Raw genomic sequence first — 17,731 nt, forward strand, 5'->3', positions numbered from 1 at the left:
GGATTAGCATTTAATAAATACATCTAAAAATAAGTATGCAATTGCCAAAACCAGATACATGCAAATAAAAGATTCAGTAACAGATTGTGGCTCACAGTTTACAGCCCATATTTTTAGTAAAGCAGATTTGAAAGCATTTAATAATATCCATCATTTAAATTACATATATTTTAAAAGACTATTAATACTTCAGCTTAATTGAACTGTTTCATATCATTAGAAGGCAGTGAGGGATCTTGTTCCAGGACATTAGCCCAAGTACAGACCACAGACAGACTCCAGTGACCTCTAACAATGTAGACTATCATGAACCGCTGTGTTGACCAGAAGTTCACGGCATAACCAACAGAGTTCGATAATTAGAGCAACATACAGCTTTTTAACAAGACTAAAAATTGAAAAATTATGTTACGGAATATGTCGCAACACTTACTTTTTAACCTCTTCTGTATTCCAAAATTTAAACTTAGTTTTCTGTTTCTTTACAAAGGCTTAACAGAGTTGGCAAGAGCAAATACAATAGAGAGAAAATAAACACGGTTTTCCCCAAGCCATTCTACCCATTAGCATGCTTCAGTAATTCCCCCCGGTTTATTACTTACCCCAAAGAGCAGAATTTCAGAATGCATCCAGCATTTTCCACCACCTCTTCCCAGAGCTCTCTTTCCTTCTATCTACCCTTAAAGCTACCAACGTTTCACTAATTAGCAAAATGCCTGCATTTCCTTACGCATTGCAACCCACCCCACCCTTCGGTGCTAATTTATGAAGACAGCAGAAACCAAAAGCTGCTGTAGGCAGACCTCTCCATGTCCCCCAGTCGACGACAGAGAAGTGCTAACATCCTTCCAGGTGACGGGCAAAGAAAACCAACTTCCTCAGGAGCACGTCAATCAGGAGGCAAGAGGCACAGATTCTGAGCACAAAATCCTGCATGGTTGCGTACATCCTGAAAATAAAGGCAGAGGACCCTTTTCCAAGGCTCCACAAATTACACAAGAGGTGGCCTTTAAATTCCTGCCAAATGCATGTTTGCAAAGACGCTGCTGATCCAGCACTGCGCTGCCGGGGCCGCATTGTCTACAAATCACGGCTGACACCCAGGCCGACCCGGGTTCGCTGCGCTCCGCTCCCCAGCAACAAGCACTTACTTCCACGATAATTAAGCATCTCGCTAGTCGGCTTCCTGCCTCCCAGGCAGCCGCTTTAATTTCTCCTGCGCTATGCAGCATCATTTTAGAAGACTCGCTGCTATTTAAAGGCTGGAACATTTAGGGGTGTTTCAAAAATGCACGCCGCCTGCAGAACACAGGGCCAAAGGAGCTCCAGCTGGCTGCTTAGACCAGCCCCACACAGAAACGCCAATTGTTTTCCCTCTGGCTCCTCTTCACCATCTTTTGTGAAAGGGATAATGGTTTTGCACCACTACCCAATGAAACCTGACTTTCGACCTCTCTAGATACTTCTACCGTCAGATTGCTATAATTTGACTGTATATCTGGGAACTGTCCAGGATCCTCTTGAACTGTAAACCTTCAAGTGGAATAATGTGCTAACTGTTGCTTGCGTCTGAAAGAGACCATGTGGCCACAGCCAAGGTTTAAGAAGTGCTCCTTATAAAATGGAAGGAAACTGGGCAACCGAACCAAAATGCAAAGTAAACACTAGCCCATCTCAAAGGGGAAAAAAAAAAAATCTTTTGACAACCCCAAACCACAATTTATGAGCTATTTTGTAACTAGGGAAAAAAGAAGCTGTTTATTTCAATGAAACAGCTTTCAAAGAAAGAATATACTGACATACAAGATAATTCTCAATAGATTCTTATGAAAATCAGATGTTTTCAGTGTCTCTCACAAACTCACAGAAATCCAAATAAATCATCTATCGTTCCCAGAACTGACGTTCTCTAAAAGGCCAGTGCACCAACCCCCCAGGGTAAAGACTCATTCGTGCCACATTTCGTTTCCCTTAGAATAGAGTTCACCGCAGGACTGTCTTTTTTTAGTATCTGTGAAGTTATAGGTCAGCACGAAAATACAGTAAGTAGCACTGACTTGGAAATACCTGCTCTTGGTGGTCACTACTCCGGGATTCCCGTTCAGAAGCACCGCATATGCTTCCTGGGTCTTTTTAACAGGTTTAAAAAAATCTTACCCAAGTGGGCTTCCCTGGTGGCTCAGTGGTAAAGAATTGGCCAGCCAATGCAGGAGACATGGGTTCGATCCCTAGCCTGAGAGGATCCTACATGCCATAGAACAAGTAAGCCTGTGTGCCACAATGATGGAGCCAGCGATCTAGAGCCTGGGAGCCGCAACTAAGGAGCCCACGTGCTACAACTCCTGAAGCCCACCTGCTCTAAAGCCTAGGCTCCACAACAGGAGAAGTCAATGCAATGAGAAGCCCACACACCGAAACTAGAGAGTGGCCCCCACTCGCTGCAACTAGAGAAAAGTCCTCACATCAGTGAAGACTCAGCACAACCAAAAATAAATAAAATTATTCAAAAAATCTTAGAGAAATGTTTCTTTGTAATTTAAAATAAATGCCAGGACTCCTGCTACATCTTGACTACGATAACTGTTATCGTTCAATTTCAAAATACACATGGGCACATACGGGAGAGAGTGCCCACCGTTAAACGACCTGAAAAATCTGAGGAGGTTCAAGATGGGACAACTAAGTTACATAACAGATTTTGTTTTCTTGTCATGGAGACTTTTTTTCCTTTTCTCTTCTCTTTTTTCCTCTCTTTCCTATCCTTATTTATAGCAACAAAGCCCTTCAGGCACAAGAGGAACTTTAGACATAGACCAGCATCTACAGAATATATACGCTCTGTATTTATTCAAGTACTAATTGAAAATAATGGTGCCATCCACGTGTAATATGACATCACATCCATAATACCTAAAACCTATTCCTTGGGGTTAATGGAAATAGCAAACATATGCTAACAATGATTAGCAATTCTCTTAGTTATCAGCAAACCTGCTTAAGCATCACTAAATATGGTAAAAAATGATAGAATTAAGTAGACGAGCAGTACTAATTTATTGCATGTCACTTCTATCTGTTGAAAGAGTAAACTGTTTAAAAAATATCCTTGTTATATGTTTAATTTTACAGCTCTAGGTAGTACTTGAGTCCATGGTGGATCCATTTAGCTAGAATATCAATCCCATTGTTTAGTTCTGTGAGCTCCGGAAACTCTCTCAGCTAAGGAGAAGGCACAGTCTACTAACTGAAAATCTTTCCATCACTCAAGGTCTATCACCACGTAACCTACCGCAGTTTTCTGATAAGACCATTCTTTCAAAGGAAGTGCCTCCTCCTCTCCAGTAAATCACCCCCGTCTTTCTGCATTAACTTCTGAGCATGGACCACACACTTGGTGCTAGAGATATTTGGGGAAACAGCCCCTCCCTCCAAGGGAGGCTACAGGTGTAAAAACAGTCCCTGTCATCCAGGCTCACTGAGACATTTACATTCTTGACCTCTCTAGCCTTCCTGAAATTCTGTCTTCTCTAGGCCTTCATGATGAATACATTCTTCTTAATTTCTGGTGCCTCCTCAGGGTCACTGGTGGCTCCATTTAAAAGCAAGTGATTCCAGGGTGGTACCCTTGGTTTAATTCTCTTACTAGTCTTCAGAGTTTTTGAAGGTGCTGTAAAGGGTGTTAGTATTAGGATGCATTTGAGCACCAAGTGCATTAGGATGAGATCGCAGACCTGGGGACACTGGAGTAAAAATATTACTCTGGAAACGAGGGTGTTGACTTGGCTGGATCAGTTGCCTGTGTAACTGAACGAAGCAGAATTGGGAAACTGAGTGGGGGAGATAGCTGCATGGTAGCCAGTACTGTCTGGAGATGTCACAGATACCCACAGCTTTTTTTTTTTTTTTTTTTGATACCCACAGCTTTAAATATATTATCTCTATGCAGTTACCTCCAAATCTTTTCTCATGACCCTTTCCCTTAAATTACAGATAAAATATATGCAAGTGCTCATTTGATATCTTCCTTATTTATCCACTTTCAACATGAATTATTAAGCAGAAAAATGGGAAAATAAAATTTTTCCAAGAAATAAATGAGTGATAAGGAAGTGAGAACAATAAATAATTGAAGGAACCAAAGGAAAGGAACAACATGGGAAACTTTCTTTGTGCCAAGGGCATAAAAATAGTTTAAAGGTTACACAAGAAGACGTGGGAAGGAAAGAAAACAAAAAACGAACAACAACTTACAGTTCCTGCCCTGAAATAATCTAAGTACAATATGGTACGTTCACTAAAAAGATGTAGTGTGCATACTTAGTTGTGTTCAACTCTTTGGGACCCTACAGACTGGGGCCTGCCAAGCTTCCCTGTCCATGGAATTTTCCAGGCAAGAATACTGGAATGGGTTGTCATTTCCTCCTCCGGGGATCTTCCTGACCCAGGGATGGAACTTGCATCTCCTGCACTGGCAGGCAGATTTTTTTTTACCACTGAGCGACCTGGAAAGCCCATGAAAAGATATAGCATTCTTCACCAACTACCTCTGTATTTCAAAATGGGATGTTGGTAGGTCCTTTAATTGGCACAGCCTCAGATACAGGACCAACTCTCAATGATTCCAGGCAATAGATGAAATTTTGATGATGAATAACTATATAAATATCCTGAGATTACACAGATAAACAATGTGAATATTTATGAAAGTGTCAATGTAAATAGTTTATTAAGCTGTATATACAGACTTAAAATATCCATAAATATTCTTTAGAATATAATAGGAAACTTTATTTTAAAACAGAAATATTACATCACAGTGTTTGGACATTAGATTAGCTATGATAACCAAATAAAGCCAATGATTTCCTTTACCTCCCTTCTTGGCTTTCCTGAATTACAGTCACAGTACATAAAAGTAACATCTCAGATAGAAGGAACGTCTCACTCTTTCAAATCAGCCTTGAAACACATACAAACATCTCCATGCAATGTCCTAGATAATTTAAGCTTTATGAATCAGCATTTAACTTTTTAGACTGGAATTTCCCCCTTCTTTCATTTCCGTTCTGTCTCCTCAACAAAAATCAGGAAGGATTGGGAAGAGAGGAGTTGATAAGTCTAGTTCCTGCTCTCCAAATGTTCACTATCTAAAAAAGACAACGCTGATGAAGTAGATTCAAATAATTTGCCCTCAAATTACCAAAGTGAATAAAGAAGTTATAGATACAAAACATACATAAACAGATGAATTTACATTTGAGTTTAGAGATAGCAATTGAGATAGAGATAGAGGAAGCAACTTAAAATGTACTTGTTTTGATAAAGAGCAAAAGAAAGAATAACATTTGCCTCCCAACTATCCTCCAAACAAAAAGTTTGAGGAGGAAGGTTACATTTCAAAGGTCTAGTAAGGCTTGAACATACTTTGTATAGCTGCAGGTGAAGGAAACAACATGAAAATTTGGCAGCAAGCTTGATGGCAGAAGAGGGGTGATAAAATATAAAGGATTTGAAAAAAAAATTTTTTTTTTAAATAAAATTTAAAAGGTTTGGAGTCAGACACATGGTAAGAATTACTGATGGGTAAGAAAATGATTCAACAGCTGGCAAAATAAAGGAGAACAGAAATAAATGTGAACATTTATCTTATTTGAATATGAGAAAACTCAGGCAATAAGCAATTAATATAATGCCAAGAGGAGGAGGTTGTGAGGAGGAGCTTAAAGTAAAGAGGTAAAAACATAGTTAATAGAAAGGTAACCATGAACCAGAATTATTAGAGGAAAAACAGCATTTGAGGTACAGCAAATGAATACTTGAGGGCGGGAAAAGAAGGGGACGACAGAGGATGAAATGGTTGGATGGCATCACCAACTCAATGGACATGGGTTTGGGTAGACTCCGGGAGTTGGTGATGGACAGGGAGGCCTGGCGTGCTGTGGTTCATGGGGTCGCAAAGAGTCGGACACAACTAAGTGACTGAACTGAAATAAATACTCTCAAGGAAAAGAAATCAGAGCTCATCAGGGGCATGAAGAATCTGTGGCTGCCATCCAGGATATTAAGAGAGCAGACTATATCCATGAAGGAGGTGAGTGTTTTTAAAAAAGCAGTTTGTACATTAATATTCATTTAAAATCCATTAGAAAGTTACTCATCAATCCTGCAAACTGTGATCTAGTACTGATAATCTAATTACCAAATAGGATCTGGGGAAGCGGGATATGAGAAATGGACAGGGAGCAGAGAGACAACCAATAAATGTCTACTATGCAGGAAGAAAGGCTTGTCAACTTTCCCCAAATTATGTTTCAAATCCTTCAAGTTAGTAATTCATAAGAAAGGGTTCTATAATTAAATAAGGAAGGTACACACTATCACCTGCATCAGGATTTGATAATACATGTTAGTATATTAAGGCTCCATGAAATATACAGATTTTTAAAAAAAAAACCAACACTTAACTATTAAACTAAGATATTTCTTAACTGATTTGACCATGGACTTATTTTTTTAAGAATATTTTTATATTGTGCTTCCTATCAAATGTAACTGAGGAGAAATGGGCCCAGTTTCAGAAGAACTCAGGATACAAACAAAATGGTTTATACGTTATAAATTTAGTTTTTTTTTTAGTTGCGTATAGGTATATAAACAAGCCAAAGGAAGTTCACCAAGGGAATTATAATACTTGCTGTAGACAGATTATAAATAATTCCTTTTTAAAGTATTTAACTATATGATTTATTTTCTAAAATGAGCATGCATAACTTTTATAATCAGAAGAAAAAGTTTACAAGAAAAAAAGCAACTCATTCTGTTACTAAAAACAATAAACTGTCTGAGAATGTTGCATGATGAACAGACACTTGAATACTAATTATTAAATACAGCCCCATGTAAAACCTCAAACCATTCAAATCACCAAACAAGTCAAAATGCAACAGATGTCAAGTCCTTACAATAAGATGATCTTGTGCTAAATCCTCTGATTAAAATGGAATCAAAGAAGGCTACATAAAATAGAAAGTACTGAAGATTATAAGATTTAGCAGTATTTACAGGATTTGAATAATTACTCCATACAGATGATTAATGCAATTGCATGCATTTTTTTTTTTATATTTAATGCTGCTTTCTTTATATTTAGTATTGACACAAAAGCCCCCTCCTACCCAAAAGTCTCCATCTCACCCTTTCACAAGGTTGCAGTGACCTGGGAAATCAGGTGAGGCTGCCTAAACAGAGCACAGACTGAGTCGTCATCACTTGTTGCCCTTTCCTGGAACACATCTACTTTCCTACGTACACAAGTGAAGTGAAAGTGCTCAGTCGTGTCCGACTCTTTGCAACCCCATGGACTATACAGCCCATGGAATTCTCCAGGCCAGAATACCGGAGTGGGTAGCCTTTCCCTACTCCATGCTTCTCAGCTTTTGACCCTACAACCCTCCTCCTGCAGACATTCGGGCTAAACTGGAAGAAGGTCACCACTCGGGCTGCAGACCAACACTCTGGAGAGTATTATCATATTGTCCTGAGGTATCCATGGCTCGAGGAAACTGTATATTTAACCCGGAAAGGAAGAATCTAGTAGTACTGACTTTCTCTGAGGGCAGGAGGGAAAGAGATGGTCTAAACTGCATTAAGTCAGATTTAAACTAGATAAGCCATGAAAATTGCCTCTGATCCACATATGCCGAACCACAGTTGAGAACCTGCATCACTAAAGACAGCTTTTCAGGCTGCCAACATGGGCTATGGGAGCACCAGCTATTTGGTGTTGTACACTAAGCCAGTCACTCTCAAAAGAGAAAGCAAAGCGGGAACATTTCCACCCTCAAGTCCCTATGATCTAACTGGAAGAGGACCGGAAGGTTCAGCAAGACAGAATGTCACAATTGGCTTTGTCGAAGACATCAATGTTTTCTCACTTGAGTATTTAAAATCCAAAAAGAATGTAAGAAAGTGCACTTGAGACACAGAAAAAGAATAGAAAGTCACATCAGTAAGAACAGGGGGATGTGTGTATGCTCAGTCGTGTCCAACTCTTTGTGACCCCATGGACTGTAGCCCTGCAGTCTCCTCTGTCCATGGAATTTTCCAAGCAAGCATACTGGAATAGATTGCCATTTCCTACTCCAGGGGAATCCTCCCAACACAGGGATCGAACCCACGTCTCTTGCGTCTCCTGCACTGGCAGGCAGATTCTTTACCATTAAGAACAATGGGTAAACAGAAAGTTCCTTCTAAGCACAACCCTAATACCCTAATCATTGTTAATCACAGTATCACCAGTAACCATGTTTCATTTAGCAGATTTTAAAATATCACAACCAAGGACCGAAAGCTTAAAAGGAAAAAATTAAAACATAAAATCACTCCACCTTGCCTTAGTGTTTCCTTAAATACAGTTGCTGGTGGGTTATTCGTCTGCTTCACTCTACACTTATGTCTGAGCATAAACTCCCTCCCCATGGTGCTCAGAGAGCATGGGACTCTGCCATCCTGTCCACTCCGTGACCCGTGTGCATCCCCTGAATCCTCACAAGCCCCCTGGGAGGCGAGCATCTCCCTTTCAGTGAGGGAAAGCACACTGACATGAAAACGTGGAGGGCTCTCTCTCTAATAAATACAGAGCTGGCAGTTAGAGGCATTACAGCAGAAAAACCACTCTGAAAACACATTTTAAAAGAAAAAAGGCCTCCATTTATAGCCTGAGTATTACTTCTGAAGCCCAATCCAGACGTGAATCTCAACACCCAGTGGGGAAAAAATGCTGCAGTGGTCAGGTCACTTGCCTTCCATGCACCTTCAGAGGTCCCTCAATGGCAACCCCATTACTGTCTGAATTGGGCCTGGAGCTCAGAAGTAAGCAGCACCCACTCCCCGCTTCCTTCTTTCTCTAAGAGCAGGGAACAGGTCTGCCCTCCACAAACCGGCACCTTTTTATAAAGCTCTACAGCGGCTGAACCTGAATCGAGGGTGTCCCTCTTGACCTTACATTCAGCATCTAGAATTGTGAGTCATGAGAATGAATAGCTTGTCTGATCCTTTCATTTTCCACACAAGGCGTCTCAGGGCCAGAAACTGTTAAGTCCACCACGGTGAAACAGCTGGGACAGAGCCCACATGTGAAGTCGTGCCCTGACGCCTGCCCTGTTTGCTATACTGGGCTGTCCTTCCAGAACATGCTATTTCAATAATCTCCTGCCACCAGCTGTAACTACAGTCTGAGCATCCATCCGTACCAGCTACGGTGCGCTAACTACCTGGTTTACGCCCCACATCCATCTGCAGACAGGTATCATCCACCACCATGCAGGGCTGCTCAGGAGACACTGGGTCACTGCTGGGACTGACCCCTAATCCCTGCTCCCTTATTGAAATGCCTCTCCTGCTATTAATACTACTCTCTGCAATTAACTCTACACATGGTTGGGCTTTTTCTCCTCAAGTGGATATTAGGTTCTGGAGGACAGAGAGCCATCCAATCCTTATCTCCAAAGCACCTAAGCTCAGTATCCTTGAAATGGAATTTTTTGCAACAAAAGCCACAAGCTCCCAGCTAAGATGAACTAGAAATTAGTTGGTACATTAACAGAATTTACATTGTCATCTAAAATGTAATTATGGTTATCTCATAAATACTGTGTTGAGGGAGACAAAAAATAAAAAAAACCTCTCACATCACTGAAATTTAATAAAGATTTCAGTTTCATCATTCTCTCTTAAGATTAGCCTTCACACAGCAGTAGTGAATGAAAACTAACAGCGGTTTGACCTGCGTCCTTTCAATCCACTCCTCATAGAAGTGCATGAAAAATAACCATTAAAATGAGCAAATCTCTTAAAAGAAGTGAATCAGTTAGAATGAGATAAGGCACAATCACATGAAATACTGATGCACAATAGAATTTGGTATTAATAATCGTAGCAAATAAATTAATTCACAGGAAAACAGAACGAGGGTGGTTAACACAGTATACATGCGAAAGACAACAGAAACCAGAGATTACAATCTGTCATCAAATTAATGATGGTCAAACTAATTTTTCTGTTTTACCCTCAATTAATTCTTCTTCCATTCAGAAGTCTCCTCTTTGCTGCTCCCTCTTTTCAAAGTTGCTCTTTTTAATAAATGAATATGCTTCTTGTTTAAAAAAAAAAAGAACTGAAATGGTGCTGAAAAAGTGAAAAATACGCCTTCCTTCAAGACATCCCAATCCCAACCCCAAAGGCAGCCACTCCTAACAGTTTATGAATTCTTCCAGACTCTGTGTGGGGGTTGGGTGCACACACAATAAGACAAGCATTGAACCAGAAGAGGGGAGGAGGGAAGTAGCCCAGGGAACAGCTCACAGCTGAAGAGACTTAACTCCAGTACTTGTTCAATGTGACAGAACCAGATAACAAGGGTCAAAGAATCTACTTACGTTCAGGAGAGGCAGAGGACCTCCCTTGCCAACCTGACATAAAGTACTGTCTGAAACCCTTCACAGCTGACACATTTTCAATCTTTTATGTACTTATCCTGGTTCAGAAAATAGGAGCCCTATACAAATGTTTCTGGCTACTAGTCAACAAAAATTAAGGCAAGAGCGAATGAAATAACTTTAATTCAATGCACACCACAATCCTCCAAGTTTTATCTTAACTGTGTAAATTTTTTTACTAATTATGTAAAAATTTTAGTAATGTTTTAGTAATTATGTACACACACAAATATAAACACACTTTATATATAAAACATTCAAATAATATTATTTTTACTTCTGCCTCCAAACTTGAAAACCCCTGATTTCTAAATGAGGGTTTACTCACAAACCTATTAACTTTATCACTTAAACGTTCATTTACAAACTAGAAAAAAAAAAAAAAAGCTCAGTAAAATGCAAACTGACCAAATGTTCAAAGAAAAACCTTGTGGCAGAAGTCTTTTTTTGTTTCTTGGCCACCCTTTTTCATTTTTGTGGCAAAGTGAAATATAATCCCCTAGGCTTGACATGATAAATTTAATCTGAAAATGTAGTCCTGTGTGTCTGCATGATCACACTTTAAAATGTGATCACTTTGCCTATGCAGGACTGTTTCTAAAGTGCATGCAGGCAAGCCCAACACTTACACTCTCTTGCTCAAAACCTCACAATAACTTCCCTCTGCTCTCAAGGCAAAAGGAAAAATTTCCAAACGCATGATGGAACTTCCTGGTTAACAGTACAGCCTCTCTGCACTCTGTGAACCTGCAGCTCCAGTAAAAGGGTAAGAGAACCCGTTGCAAGTATTTGAACACATCTTGAATGCCTTCAGGAGAAACCAAGTGGCAACTTCTGCTGAAACACAGCTGGACACAATTCCTTTTCTTTCTTTTCTTGGGCTTACCCGTCCCTCTGGGTCCTGTTTAACTCTTTCTCCTCCATCAAGGTTGGCGGTTGCAACCTCCAACCTCAAGGTTGCATCTGGGTATCATCTCTTCCAGGAAGTTGTCCACACTCTGCCCCATCCCCTGACATGTTACCCTTTTTTTTTTTTTTTTTAAAACAGTATCCCTTGAGAGGACTGCAGGTAATTTATGGATGACTAAAAATCAAGAGAGGGATCCTCTACTTTAATGAAGTTATGATTTCACTCTGCACTCACCTTTCTAATACCAGCTCTGTTGGCAAAAAAAAAAAAAAAAATCGAAGGACTGTCAGTTTGAAGTTTTTTGACAAAACAACTGATTTTGAAGGATTTTTTGGACAAAACTATCATAAAAGCAGGCTTAAAAGAAAGAATATGTTGGAGTAAAACAAAAAAAAAATCACTTAACAGAGCACAATTACACGAAAAGAGCCTAACTAGTGTTATAATAATCATGGGTTATAATAAGCAACAAAAGACCTATAAATCAAAACAACACTGCATCATTTGATACCTATTAGAAAAAATTCTAGGAACATCAATCCTCCCACTGTTATTGAAGCTACAGTTAAGAGATCTCCTTGTGTTGCGAGAAACAATGCAAAGTGGTAGAACCCTTTCAGGAAAAGAAAAACCGGTGGGTAAACCAGAGAACAGTCCTATTGCTGGGTTCTGTAACGTCTCTTTTAACACCTGCAAATGGATTTGCTGCTCAGCATCTTAAGAGATATTCCTCTGCTGTACTCAGGACTCCTCCTCACACTCACACCAGCCTCTCTTTGTTCCTTCCACAAGCCCCAGGTAGTTCCCATTCCTGGGAGCTATGAGCACCCACTCTTCCTCTTACAGTCCCCAACACTCCCCCCATATCCTTGGTCCCCAAAGGACACCCTGCTTTTTCTTTTGAAGTTTCCTGATACAACACCCCCTAAGTCACAAGTCTCTCAAGCCAGGACTGCACCTTATTTAACTTTATGTATCTAAGCCTTTAATAGAGGCTTAAAGATACAAGAAAACAAGTGGTACAGCAAAAACCACAAAGTGATTTTTACCATCTGTAAGAAGGAAAACCAGTGGTACTAAGATACTACCATGCTATTTAGTGTTTTTTTTTCACTTACATTTTTATCAAAGTAATACACATACTAGTTATAGGCAAACAGAACTTCAGGCATTTAAGGTAAAAACAACAACTAAACAGTAGTCTTCACATCATCTTCTTTACACCTAAGAGCAACCACTTTCTTTTTTTTTTTTTTTGAGCAACCACTTTCAATTCATAGCACTACTTCCTCCACTATCTCCACGCTCCTAAATAACAGACTTAGGCACTATTTCTTGATTTATCAACATTAGATATTCTCTGTTGAAGTTCTGTTTTGGAAGATGAGAAATAAACATGCTTCCACAAAGTGTGCTTCCCCTTCCCTTGCTCTATATTATGTAAACATGCATGTATAGATGTATATGTGTTTATGTGTGTATCACAGCTATATCACACACATACGTCAGGATTTACTTTACTACAGCTATATTTGCTCAATTGCTTACTTTGTTTTTCCTGGAGTTAATACTGGCTTTTTTTTTTTTTTCATTTGCTTAGTTTCTATATACCTACCCTTAATTCTTTCGAAACTCAACAAGAAAAAGAAAAATCACACCATCCCCCAAAACACAAAAACAAACAAAAACCCCCTTCTTCTCATAACCATTTCTCACGTGGTCAAAAGCCACAAGTGCCCTAGCGATTCCACTTCTCTTTCCTGGAGACCTCCCTCCTAGAGCTCTCCATCTTCACACTCCATTCCAGCCCTGCTGATCTCCAGAAACACATCATCACCATCATTATCCTGACAGTTCCTTCTCACCTCTCTTGGGGTGAATTCCATGCTTGCCAGATCTCATTACCTTCTTCATTCTTGGTCTACTCGCTCATTTTGATGGACCCCTACCCTCACTCACCAACTGCCTAAGAAGTACTTAGGTGTTAGAAGTTTTGTGTCCTGGCATGTCCAGCCTTAATCTGACTGGTGGTTTGGTCAGTCAGTCAGTTCAGTTGCTCAGTCGTGTCTGACTCTTTGCAACCCCATGAACCCCATGAACCAGGCCTCCCTGTCTATCACCAACTCCCAGAGTCCAGCCAAACCCATGTCCACTGAGTCGGTGATGCCATCCAACCATCTCATCCTCTGTCGTCCCCTTCTCCTCCTGCCCCCAATCCCTCCCAGTATCAGGATCTTTTCCAATGAGACAGCTCTTCGCATTAGGTGGCCAAAGTACTGGAGTTTCAGCTTCAACATCAGTCCTTCCAATGAACACCCAGGACTGATTTCCTTTAGGATAGACTGGTTGGATCTCCTTGCAGTCCAAGGGACTCTCAAGAGTCTTCTCCAACACCACAGTTCAAAAGCATCAATTCTTCGGCGCTCAGCTTTCTTTATAGTCCAACTCTCACATTCATACATGACCACTGGAAAAACCATAGCCTTGGTGGTTTGGTAGTCATGTACAGATCTGAGAGTTGGACCATAAAGAAGACTGAGTGCTGAGGAATTGATGCTTTCGAGCTGTGGTGCTGGAGAAGACTCTTGAGAGTCCCTTGGACTGCAAGGAGTTCAAACTAGTCAATCCTAGAGGAAATCAACACTGAATATTCATTGGAAGGACTGATGCTGAAGCTCCAATACTCTGGCCACCTGATATGAAGTGCTGACTCACTAGAAAAGACCCTGATGCTGGGAAAGACTGAAGGCAGGAGGAGTAGTGGGTGACAGAGGATGAGCTAGTTGGATGGCCTCACCAACTCAACAGACATGAGTCTTGAGCAAACTCCAGGAGATGGTGAAGGACAGGGAAGCCTGGCATGGGGTTGCAAAGAATCAGACACAACTTATTGACTTAGCAACAACAAAATTCTAGACAGTAAAATGTTTACCATTAGAATTTTTAAGGTATTATTTCATTATCTTCTACCTTCAACTGATGGAATTGAAAGGCTCAATGATATTCCGATTCCTGATCTTTTACACAATTTCTTTTCCAGTAATTTTTTTGGATCATCCTTTTAAAACTGCAGTGGCCTTTGTAAAGCAAGTCTTTTTATAGCTCTTGTATTGGATATCCAATAGGCCTTTTCAGTATTAAAACATACCTCTTTCAGTTAAGCAAAATGCCATTTCATTATTTGATTTCTGATCATTTCTTTTCTTCCCTTTCTGCTTTCATTTTGTAAATGTTCTACTTACAGGCTACTTTACTTTCTCAACAGTTTATCTTTTCTCTCACATTCTGCGCCCATTTCTTTTTCATTTAGGTACTTTGGTAAGTTTTGAACTTCATTTTCCAACCAGACTATTTAATTTTTCATACTGATTCTTGGACTCAAATTTGAAAAAATTTTGTGTCCTCTGTTTCTTCTGTTAAAAAAAAAGCTGTTGTTTAATGACTATGACACATTGCCTTACCTCTGCTAACGTTAGACTAATTTTAAAGTGTTCTTTTCATATTCATTGTTTTTATTTTCCCAATTTCCTTTTCTTCTGTTTGTTGTGAGCTCTGTCCTCACATGGAAGGCTTTGTCTCCTATCTGCTATCACTGGCTATCCTTTTATATTTAATATCTGTGTGGGGGCAGGGCCTGATGACTACTAAGTAGACTTTCCTGGAGCGGACTGGATGGGGACCCAGTTGGTTTACCTGGTGAAACTGGACATAGGGGGAACTATAATTATGACTGCCTAGCATCTGAGTAATCTTTTCCTATATCCAGGGAAATTCCTTGCCTTATGCAGAGTCTGCCTTCCACAATAGAAGCTCAGAAGTGCCATAACTTAACCAGCCATTCTTATAGACAGGGTGCAGACATAAACCTGCCTCTCGGCCAATGAGATGTGTATACCCTGGACTCTGAATTGAAAGGCAGTGTCTGCAGAGAGCAAGGAGGCTGTGAATCCACTTACATGAAAGCTGGTGGTGTCAGTGGCAGCCACGATGCATTGGCACTCTCATTAAAGTGCTGGTGGTGATGATGCAAAGCTGGACATGCCGTTCTCGGGGGCAGCGCCACTCCGATTTCTAGAGTGATCTGAGCGTCATCTTGGCCACTTGGCTTCCCTTGCGCTTACCCATTTCCCAAACCTAGTTATACAGCCTTCCAAGTGAATCAGCAAGTTACTAAATACTATTTCCAAAAATTCCTTTCCTACTGAAATCAGACAGACGGTTTTCCCCCTATACTGGGGGGACCCAAAAATGCCACTACTTAGAAGTCATTTTTAGAATGTGTTTCACTCTCTCTACAGAAGAATGGTTCCATCTCCCGCCTGGCTTCCAGCATTCTGGGAACCAAGCTCAGCCAAAAACGTTTCAAATAATTTCTCCCTGTTTCCAAAGCCTTTACAATTATAACAGCTTATGGAAGGGACCTGACTACATACCTACAACCAGCTCCACCTCCAAGTGCAATCTTACCAGCTACTTGGAGCCTCCAACTCTGGGACTGTAAAGGGTTCAGTTTTTCTAGAATTCCTCTGGAAAGGTCTTCACATGCAGCTCTCTCCATGTTACTCAGTTTCAATACATATATCTCTCTCTGCTGACCAAAACTACGTTGATAATGCTAATTGGCTCCTATTTCTGCTGCTCACATTTGACTTTGCATGTTTGTATCTTTTTCTATTCTTTTAGGAACACTGGCAGAGGGTTTGGGAAATATTTCATAATTGAAAGTCTCCAGTTCAGACTAATAGCATTGCAGCCCCCATTTAAATACATGCTGCAGTTAAGATTCTTCCTCTCCCAAAGGGGAATGAGTACTGCTCATCCGGATTTAACAAATTGTAAGATTCTGCCAAATTTGCTTCATCGCACAAAGAAGTAAGATGTTCTATAAATGTAGCTAAAATATCAACTTTCAATCCCATTCTCCTCTCAGCCTCTCCAGGGAAACTTCTCTCCAAAAGATGTGAGGCACCCTTCCCTCAAGTATTTGTATATTTATGAAATCTAAGCAGACGATATCATTGGGAACACATCCTTTCACAACTTTGATTTTTTTAAACAAAATAGTCTTCCAGATGTATTCATCATAGTGCTATAAAAGATATCGATCCTTCATAACAACTTTCGTATGCTTTACATTCTGTGTACATACTTGGGTTTGTTGACTGAAATCTAGGTTACTTTCAGATTTTTGCTATTACAAAGGCCATTCCTTTCACATCTTCTTTGTGAACATAGGTTAAAGGCTCTCTAGAGAACTCTAGAATGGGAACTGCTGAAACCTTAAGTTGTAGTGGTTTTTCAACATTATTGGATACTATAAAACTACTCTCCAAAGCGGTTGTAACAATTTTACAATCCAACAGTCTCATATAAAACAACATTCGCTGCCACATTTTTGCCTTTAAATTATCAGTATGATCACACACAATGTCATCGCGTTGCTCCTCTTCCACTGGCATTTCCCTGATCACTATTAGGAATTTAAATTCATGTTGGACGGCTTCCCTGGTGGCTCAGTGGTAAAGAATACGCCTGTCGGTGCGGGAGACACAGGTTTGATCCCCAGCCTGGGAAAATCCCACATGCCCAACTGTTGAGCCTGTGCTCTGGAGCCCGGGAGCTGCAATGGCTGAGTCCACGTGCCTCGACTGCTGAGGCCCGTGGGCCCTAGAGCCTCTGCAACGGGAGAAGCTGCCACAATGAGAAGCCTGCACGCTGTGACTGGACAATGGCCCCAGCTCTGCACAACGAAAGGAAAGCCCGCAACGCAACAAAGACCCAGCACAGCCATAAATAAATAAATACAACCTAAATAAAGAAATCCATATTGGTCTCACCTATTTATGTTTTGCCCATTTTTCTACCAGATCTCTGACTGTTAGTGATTTGTAGGTTTTCATTATATACTATCCTTGAGTAGGAAATGGCAACCCACTCCAGTACTCTTGCCTGGGAAATCCCATGGATGGAGGAGCCTGGCGGGCAATATAGTCCATGGGGTCGCAAAGAGTCAGACATAACTAGGCGCACACACACATGCATGCACACATTACATACTATGGATATTAATCCTTCATGAGACATACATGTCTGAAAGCATTCTCATTCTAAAGTTTGCCTTTTACCTTTGTTTAAGGTATACTTTCTTGTGTGTGTGCACGCACGTTCAATTGCTCAGTCACGTCTGACTCTTTGAGACTCTATGGACTATAGCCCGCCAGGTTCCTCTGTCCATAGGATTCTCCAGGCAAGAATGCTGGAGTGGGTTGCCATTTCTTACTCCAGTGGATCTTCCTGACCCAGGGATGGAACCCATGTCACCTAT

At 40.5% G+C, this 17,731-nt stretch overlaps 1 protein-coding gene across 8 annotated transcripts in view; it reads right to left on the reverse strand.

Annotated features, from left to right (window-relative positions):
* Positions 1-17,731, reverse strand: part of SIPA1L1 (signal induced proliferation associated 1 like 1) — a 366,852-nt gene that overhangs the window by 136,357 nt on the left and 212,764 nt on the right. The window contains exon 1 of one of the 8 annotated variants that reach the window (XM_043920092.1): positions 603-1,213. The exons of the other annotated variants lie outside the window; for them this stretch is intronic. The gene's annotated coding sequence lies outside the window, so the exon portion shown is untranslated. Of the gene's footprint in view, positions 1-602; positions 1,214-17,731 lie in introns of those variants that run through there. 8 annotated transcript variants of the gene reach the window in all.

The sequence above is a fragment of the Cervus elaphus genome, chromosome 12, assembly GCF_910594005.1.
Source record: "Cervus elaphus chromosome 12, mCerEla1.1, whole genome shotgun sequence".
In the NCBI taxonomy this organism is placed as follows: Eukaryota; Metazoa; Chordata; class Mammalia; order Artiodactyla; family Cervidae; genus Cervus; species Cervus elaphus.